Source organism: Monodon monoceros, unplaced genomic scaffold (assembly GCF_005190385.1).
Source record: "Monodon monoceros isolate NGI ecotype Baffin Bay Population unplaced genomic scaffold, NGI_Narwhal_1 Super_Scaffold_21, whole genome shotgun sequence".
Classification (NCBI taxonomy): Eukaryota; Metazoa; Chordata; class Mammalia; order Artiodactyla; family Monodontidae; genus Monodon; species Monodon monoceros.
This window is the reverse complement of record NW_021703778.1, coordinates 55,978,262-55,986,951: the sequence shown is the minus strand read 5'-3', so window position 1 is coordinate 55,986,951 and position 8,690 is coordinate 55,978,262.

Genomic DNA, 8,690 nt, shown 5'->3' with positions numbered 1-8,690 from the left:
ATCCTATGCAGCCATTAAACAAATAACATAACTCAATCACTGCTGACATAGAAAGATGCTTGAAATGCATTGCTAGAGAAAAAAAGTAAGTTACAGAACAGTATGTATAACGTGATGGCAATTTTGAAAAAATAATGGTATAGATGTTTGTATATGCATAGAAAAAATTCTGGATAAATGCACAATGAACTGTTAATGGTAGTTACCTGTGAGGATTGAATATTTGGAGGGGAGAGAGTATGGGGGGGGAAGGAAATTATTTTATATACCTGTGAATTATTTTTATACTTTGGTAAATATGGAAAAATAAAGCAATTACCTTAGGAGAAAATAAGGAAGCAGAGAAGGTGACAGGGAAGGTACAATATATGAATAGTAATTAACAGTGGTTTTACCTAGGTGATGGAGTTTTGGGGAATTCTCCCCATTTGCTTATCTGCATTTTCTAATTTTTCAATGAGTTTTTATTAGTTGTTTAAAAAAACAGAAATAGAAGAACGTCCTCATGCCTTTCTGCTTACCAGTTGAACAGACTGGTGATGTGGGTGCAAAAGGAGATAGTTTCTAAACAATGAAGCCGTTTAGAAGATAATGTTAAGAGAGTTGGTGATGGAAACATATATAAAAATGAACTCCTAAGTCACATACTTAGTAATCACGAATGTGTCTCTTTGAGACATCAGGACTTCAAAATTTTAACGTATTCTTTGTGAAACATGCACTTGAACCTTGAAAGTTCTATTATGCTAATTGATCGTTATGGACAACAGAGCTCAAATGACATCTGTGAGTCCAGATGGTATATAAGGTAACATTTTAATTTGTTAGAAGTCTTAGAACTCCTTTGTCTTTTCTCCCATTGTGCATGAAGGTAGCTAAATAATTGAGTCAGGTAGGTTCCCTGTCTTAAAGCAATATGGACAAGGAAGTTTATTCCAACAATATGACATGTTTGAAAAACAATCATTTTTTAAACTCTAAAAGTATATTTGCATTTGTGTGTATATCTATATCTATCTGTCTGTATATACTATAGGTATACTCTGTAAGGATACATATGATTACCAGGCATGTATGGTGGGGCTTTCTGAGAGAGAGAGGAAGTAGACAACTGGGGAGAACCAAGCAAAGAAAATAAAATGTACTCAAAATGTGCGAAATTACATTTATGTATTTGTGTTAAAACAAAAATAGATTCAACAAATATTTGAGGATTTACTATATGCAGGCCCTGTTTTAGGTGTTGAGGTACATCAGTGAACAACTCTGACAAAGATCCCTACCTTCATGAAGCTTATATTCCAGAAGATAATAAGCCATAGACATAATGTGTTGGTAAATCATAACTTACACAACTGTGTGTGAAACACACAATGTTTTTCCTTACCCTCACACTACTGTCACACTCACGACAGTCTGACACATGTTGGGGGGATTTCCAATTCTGCAACGCCAGCTGGGGATCGCATAATTTAACTCAATTCTGACATTGTCTTCCCAGAGATAGCATCAGATCCCATAGGTTAAGGGGATCTGAGACTGCCCTCCTCTTCAGATGCCAATCACAAGCAGTCAGTCCCAGGTTACCTGCAACTTCTGTCTGACTTGGCTACAAATCAGGGGTTCCCATGACCTTCTCCCCTTTGGATTTAATTATTTGCTGGAACAGCTCATGGAACTCATGGAAACACCTACTTATGCTTACAAGTTTATTATATAATAAAGGATGTGATGAAGGATGCAGACAAACAGCCAAATGAAGAGATACATAAGGTGAAGTCTGAGAGGATCCTGAGCACAGGAGTTTCTTCCCCGTGTAGCTGGGTGAGTCACCTTCCCAGTATGTACAGATGTTCATCAACCTGGAAGCTCTCTGAATCCCATACTTTTAGGATTATTATGGAGGCTTCATCACATAAATACAATCCATCATTAACTCCATTTCCAGCCCTTCCCCCATCTCTGGAGAATGGAGAGTAGGGCTGAAAACTTTAAGCATGGCTTGGTCTTTCTGGTGACCAGCCCCCATCTAGGAGCCCACCAAGGGTCACTTCATTAGAACAAAAGACACTGCTATCACCCAGGAGATTCCAAGGGATTTAGGAACTCTGTGGCAGAACTGGGGTCAAAGACCAAATATTAGAACAAAAGATGCTCCTAGTGGTCTATCACTTAGGAAATTACAAGGATTTTAAAAACTCTGTGCCAGGAACCAGGAGCAGAGACCAACATATATATTTCTATTATCTCACAATGAATAAATATAATTTTAAGAATTATAATTAATGATAATTAAGTGACAGATGTATAAAAATTAAAAGAACATATACACATATTTTAAAATTAAAAATAAGAAATTGCTTTATCAGTAACTTAGTAATTAATACCACCAACAAAAAAGAAATATATTAAATGGTGTGACAGCAGAGGATTTAAGGAAATTTTTATTCTAATAAAAAAAACCTGAAAAAACACCTAAGAATTAGGTGGCCTGAATCTAGTCCTGATTCTACCACTGTCCAAAACTCGGCTAGTTACTTAATTTCTCTTTCTGCATCCTTAACTTGCAACTGGGGATAATAATACCTGGTCTGCTTGACTTCATTGGGTTATTGTGAAACTCACATGAAGTATAGAAGTACACTCTAGGGCTTCCCTGGTGGTGCAGTGGTTGAGAGTCCGCCTGCCGATGCAGGGGACACAGGTTCATGCCCCGGTCCGGGAAGATCCCACATGCCGCGGAGCGGCTGGGCCTGTGAGCCATGGCCGCTGAGCCTGCACGTCTGGAGCCTATGCTCTGCAATGGGAGAGGCCACAACAGTGAGAGGCCTGCGTACCGCAAAAAAAACAAGAAGTACACTCTAAAAATCATCAAACACTATACACAAGTCAAAGAATTGAGACTGATAAAGCTATAGATTGTTCTGATGAACCCAACAAGACAAGCCAGTGGAATCAATGCCTGGAGGACTCCAGTGGGTCCAGTTGGAAAAGCATTGCCCTTCAGAATTATAGAAAGGTGACTAAAATATAAGAGGAAAGAGGTAGTTTATTACCATGTGTTGCAGGCATACTGGGGACAGCCAGCTAAAAACAATCCCCCACCTGCCTCCATTAACTAGAATTGACTTCTGGCAGCACTGTTTCCTCAACACAACACTGCCAGCTGGTCATAGTTAAGTAGAGCTGGGGCAATATGATTTTTTTCCAGAGAAACTTTGACTTAGGTGAAGGAAATAGTTAGAGGGATGGACAGCCAGACAGAAGAATTCTGGAAAGCCGGAGCAGTTGCATTTGAAGTTGGAGCTATGAGCAGCCATCTTTGGGCCAGGAAGCCTGGCTGGTCTAGAATGAGGCAGAGTTGAGAAACAGCCTAACCCTCCTCGGGCTGCTGGTGCCCTCCGGCCTGGTTCCGGTTCTTCCTGAGGCCCAGTTCTTGGGCTCCATGAGTCACCCTGAATCCTGAAAATTTTTCAAAGGTTAGCATGTTTCCTGTTGCCAAAGATCCTTAACTAAACATGTAATCTACATCTGGCTCATTTGGCAGCGTTACAATTAACAGGAATAGCACAGAGGCAGTTAAAAAATAAACCACTTTGCACTGGCTTAACTGGGTCACGAACATATTGCGCAACCCTTACAGGTATAGTCATTCCAACAAAGAGAACAGGATAATAGGAAAGCAGCTGAGTCAGGAGTAATGCAGTCATTAACCTAAACTGCACTGACATTTGAAAATGCAGTTCAGGAAAATGAACATGCTGGACCAGACATTTTTTGAGAATTTCTAACTGCTCTTGGGACTGCGGCTTAGAGCTTGCTGGTTCTGGAGAGTCACAGTCACAGGAACCCCAAAGTTACACACTCCCTGCTGCAAATCACAGAAAAGTTGGAGATCCATGAACACTATAACTTAACCTCAAAACTATCAAGCGAACCCCAGAAATATCAATAGAGCCTCACTGCCCCTGAGTCCCATCAATACAGAAGAATTTAGAAAACAGCAGTCATCATTCATTTCCTTCATGCCTTCATTCATTCAACAAATATTGAGAGCTTATTACGTGCCAAGTACTGTGTTAGGGGCTGGGGATACAGCTGTGAAAAAAAACAATGAAGTCCTTTTCTCAAGGAGCTTATGGTCTAAGTGGAGGGAGAGAGACAATATAAAATCGGGATGTAACATGTTGTTGTACGCGCTGGAAAGAAAAATTAAGCATGGCAGGCGTATAGGAGTAACGGATGTGTGTTATTTTACATACATTGGTCAGGCACAGCCTCTGTGATAAGGTGACATTCGAACAGAAATTTCCGAGAAGGGAAGGAGAAAGGGATGCAGCTCTCTGGGCCAAAAGCTTTCCAGGCAGAAGGAAGAGGTAGTAAACAGCCTAAGGTGGGAGCCAGTGGGAGCCCATGTGGCTGGAGCCACGTGAACTTGAGAAGGAGTGGTGGAGGGGTGCCTCGTAGGCCTTGGTAAAAACTCACATTTACTCTAAGGAAGGGAGTCATTGAGATTTTGAGTAACTAGAGGAGTGACATGGTCTGACTTATGGTTTAAAAGGATCACTCTGGCTGCTGTATGGAGAATAAACTGTAGGGGATCCAGGGAGACCAGTAAAGAGACTATGGCTGTAGTCCAGCAGACAGATGGTGGATTAGATCATGTAGCAACAATGACGATGGTGAGAAGTGGTCAGATTTTGGATATCGCCATAAGGCTCACTGAGGGATTGGATGTGGGTTTTCAGAGAAAGTACAAAATGACTCCTAGGCTTTTGGCTTCCAAATGAAGTTGCTTGTCCTCCAGGGGGATGCGGAGCGGGGAGGCAATGCAGACTATTTACATCAAACACAGAAAGTGGACATGAACTCAGTCTAGTCGTTATGGATCTGAGTGAGAGCTGCCTGTGCTGAAGTACTTCAGGCCAAGGTCTGGGCTGATGAGGAAGGATCAAAAAATGGAGCCAAGAGTTGGGCAGAGCTGATGAGCAGTATGACTAGAACAGAATGCCATCTGTAAGTCAAGGCCGGATGTTAAGATACTTAGATAAGGGGATGCAATACTGAAAGCAAAGTCAAGGTCAGAGTTCAGAGTTTCAGTCCAGTTTGGGAGGCAAAGGCAGTAATTCAAACGGGACAAGAGCAAGGATAATTTATGAAATATGAGAAGGCTTTGAGTACAACATCTCATTTGATCTTTACAACAACCCCAAGAATTAGGTGTCATTAGCCCTATTTTACAAATGAGGAAAATCAAAAGGGTGAATAACCTACACATGGCTGGTAAGCAGTAGAACACGGTTTTAAGCTTAGTTTGGATCTGACTCTGCAGCACGAGTTTAAGCTTAAAGACTGAGCGATACTGCAAGTTTCAATGTCTCAGTAGGCAGCTGAAGTCATCTCAGAGGTTCAAGTTAGGTGGGTGTGGGAGTAGTAAGCACAAGTGGAAGCAGAGTCCAAGTATACAGACAAATTTGGATCCAAGCTGGAGTTTGAAATCAGAAACCCAGGATCTGACACAGCAACACACTCACCCTACTGCAGCAGCACCAAGAGCTAAGCAAGGCATTGCAGATGCAGACGGTTGTAATGCAAGGTAAGTATTCTGCTTAGCTAGATTTGTTAGATTTGTAACACTGCCACCGTATTATACCAAGGCATCAAGAGGAGCATGCAAATCCAACGGAATTTGATTGTTAGACCTCTGCACTGGAACTGAGAGTGTTCCAACATGGGTAATCAAATGTCTTTTGTGTAAGATACTTGTTACATACTAAGCATTGGAAGAGCTCATAAATATCCTTTTCTTTACCTGGTTTATTTAAGGAGCCTGGCCGAGGCACTACCAGGAAAGAGCTTGGTGAGTTCACAATGCTCTTTCAAAGGTAAACAACTTTGGGCTTCCAATACTTTTCTTTTCTTCCACCAAATGCAGGAACTGAACACACTGAACACAAATTCCATTCTTAATCTGCTTAAAAGGCACATTAATGCACTCAGTCCAATGCAGCTATTATAGAAATAAGAGCTATAAGCAGTATATACTGGTAAAGGCTAATCATCGTGGCTATTATAGTGGGTTAGAATTCAACAAGGTGCTGTCCTGTTCAGAGTTGTCCCAGGTAGGCTGTACTGTTAGGCTCAAGTAATTTGCATCTTCTAAGTTAACAAGGACCTTAGGCCCATAGAGATAAGTGCCATCCAGTGACAGAGAGTGAGTTAGTGGTGAAAGTGGATCCAGAACTCTGATCTCCCAATTCCCAATTTGTCCCCTTTCTTCTCTATCTAGATTTTAATGAGATAATAGATTTGAATAGTAAGCAATCCTAATATGAACAGGCATATGGTAAAACTATAATTACTAATACTAGATACATGATAAACCCATTTAGGGTAGAGCATCTACTTGACTTGAGTTCAACAGTAAATGGGAACTGAAAAGGCCAAGATTAGGTGAGCAGTTCAGTCAGAGAACATGACAACCAGCCCACTAACTAAATGTGCTACACACCATAGCATATGATGGAAAACAATACTTTTAAATAATTTTGTAAGGAATATTATGCAGAACCTACACTATTTTAACCTAGAAGCAAAGGTGATACCATATTGAATTTTATTTTAAAAAGTTTGATTCATAATGCTCTTTTTACTCCTCAGATGTAGGCCCCAGTATAAATTTATATATAACTGGCTCAGTCTTTATGATACAAACCACCTGTTCCCAAGCTGCAGCAACTGCAGCAGGAAATAAGAAACAAGACTATCTCATCATCATCATCATCGAAGTGGCTGCACAAGGATCCCTAAGGTGCACTCATGACTTTGTCATGAAGTTGTTTGGCATTAGAAATTCCGATTCCTACTGTAGTTAAAGTAAACTAAACACAGCAAGCCTGGTAAGGTTAATTGAATAGAAAATACCTGGTTTCTTATTTGGGAAGATGTGGATGAATAGGAACTCTCATATGGTCGCAGGAATGTAAATCAATATGCTCACTTTTGGACAGCAATGTAGCATCTCATAGACTTGAAGATATGCATTCTCTGTGACCCAGCAATTTTACTTCTAGATATATACCCTAAAGACACTCTTATACATGTTTACAAGAATTCTCACTGCAAATGCGTTTGTAGCAGCAAAATTTTAAAAACAAGTGTCATTTAAAAAGTGGATAGGACTTCCCTGATGGTCCAGTAGTTAAGAATCCACCTTCCAATGCAAGGGACATGGGTTTGATCCCTGGTTGGGGAACTAAGATTCCCACATGCTGCGGGGCAACTAAGCCCACATGCTCTAGAGCCCGCATGCTGCAACTACTGAGCCCTTGACCCCAAAAGAAGAAAAAAAATGGATACACTGCAACACAGCAATTAAAATGGAATTAGAGCTACATATATCAACATAAATTTCAGAGACATGTTGAGTGAAAAACATAAGTTGAAAAAATAGGAATATGCCATGAGATTTTAAAACATGCAATATTACAAGCTTACAAAATCATTAGTAAAAGTGAAACCATGCACCTCAGATTGGGACTTGAACCCACGTGCTGGGACTTGAACCCGGCCAAAACCCACAGTCTTCCAACTGACATCACACACCTGGTTTTAGGACTTAAAGAAACTCAGGTTCTTGATGTCACATTGCAGAAAGAATTCAGTGAGAAACAAAGTGATAGGTAAGAAGTGGATTTATTTAGAGAGAAACACTCCACAGAGTGTGGGCCATCTCAGAAGGTGAGAAAGGCACCAGGGTATGGGGTTGTCAGTTTTTATAGGAGTGGGTAATTTCATAGGCTAATGAGTGGGAGGAGTATCCCAGCTATTTCAGGAAGGGGTAAGGATTTCCAGGAATTGGGCCACCGCCCACTTGTTGATCCTTATGGTCAGTCTTGGAAGTGTCATGGCACCTGTGGGTGTGTCATTTAGCTTGCTGATGTGTACAGTTAGTGTATACTGAGGCTCAAGGTCTAGTGGAAGTTGACTTGCCACCTTGGACCCATCACTTTATGTCATGTCCTTGGGCTATGTCATTCTTTCAAAGGTTGTGCCCTGCCCCCTTCCCTCCTGTGTCAAAAGTATAAAACTGTGCATGAGAATGATAAACAAAATTCAGAACAGTTGTCTACCTCTGAGGAGGGAGGTAGGGAAATGAGATGTGGGAGGGTCAAAGAGAGGGATTCAATTGTATCTGTAGGTGTTTATCTGATGCAAATGGACATTAGATGAACTGATAAAGCAAGTGGTATTGAAACAGGAGGGAAGGAGGCAAGGCACAACCTTTGAAAGAATGACATACCCCAAGGAAGTGACATAAACTGATTAGAACCAAATGGGTCCAAGATGGCAAGTCAACTTCCACTAGACCTTGAGCCTCAGTATACATTAACTGTAACACATCAGCAAGCCAAATGACACACCCACGGGTGCCATGACAGTTCCAAGACTGACCATAAGGATCAACAAGTGGGCGGTGGGGGCTACCCTGGTGGCGCAGTGGTTGAGAGTCTGCTTGCCGATGCAGGGGACACGGGTTCGTGCCCCGGTCCGGGAAGATCCTACATGCTGCGGAGCGGCTGGGCCCGTGAGCCGTGGCTGCTGAGCCTGCGCCGCAACGGGAGAGGCCACAACAGTGAGAGACCAGCATACGGAGGGCGGGGGGGGGGGGGGGGGGGGGGGGGGGGGGG